The sequence below is a fragment of the Aptenodytes forsteri genome, unplaced genomic scaffold (assembly GCF_000699145.1).
Source record: "Aptenodytes forsteri isolate BGI_AS27 unplaced genomic scaffold, ASM69914v1 Scaffold15, whole genome shotgun sequence".
NCBI classification, from domain to species: Eukaryota; Metazoa; Chordata; class Aves; order Sphenisciformes; family Spheniscidae; genus Aptenodytes; species Aptenodytes forsteri.
The window spans coordinates 22,782,986-22,783,487 of record NW_008795129.1 but is presented as its reverse complement, the minus strand read 5'-3'; positions in this window follow the sequence as shown (position 1 = coordinate 22,783,487).

Here is a 502-nt window from a genome sequence, read left to right as displayed (position 1 = left end):
GGCAGCTCTGGCCCCTGAGGGCCGCGACGTGACCTCCGGTACAGCTGTAATACCGCCTATTGCCCGTGGGTACACCGGCCCACTCCGCCGGCGGCAGCTGGGCGGGCAGGTGTGGCTCCCGTTTGGAGCTGAGCCGGTAGCGTAGATCAGCGTCCTGAAGGGGAAAGGGAAAGGGAAAGGGAAAAGGAGAGGAGAGGGGAGGGGAAGGAAGGGAAAGGGAAAGGAAAGGAAAAAGGAAAGGAGGGAAGGGAAGGGAGCATACCAGCCTCTCAGTTGTGGTGTGTTTCTAAACATTTGAAACACATGTGAGCATGCACTGCAAAAATCTGTCCTGGCATATGCAGAGCTACAGACTCGAAAGCGTGCGCATGTGCATAGGGGGGCAACAATCTCTACATTTAAACGTTTTAATGCCCTGATCAAATGTAACTGATTTCTCTTGCTATTCCCTTTTAAGGACACCCACCTGGCAATTTGAAATAAGACATCTTTTATCTGAATC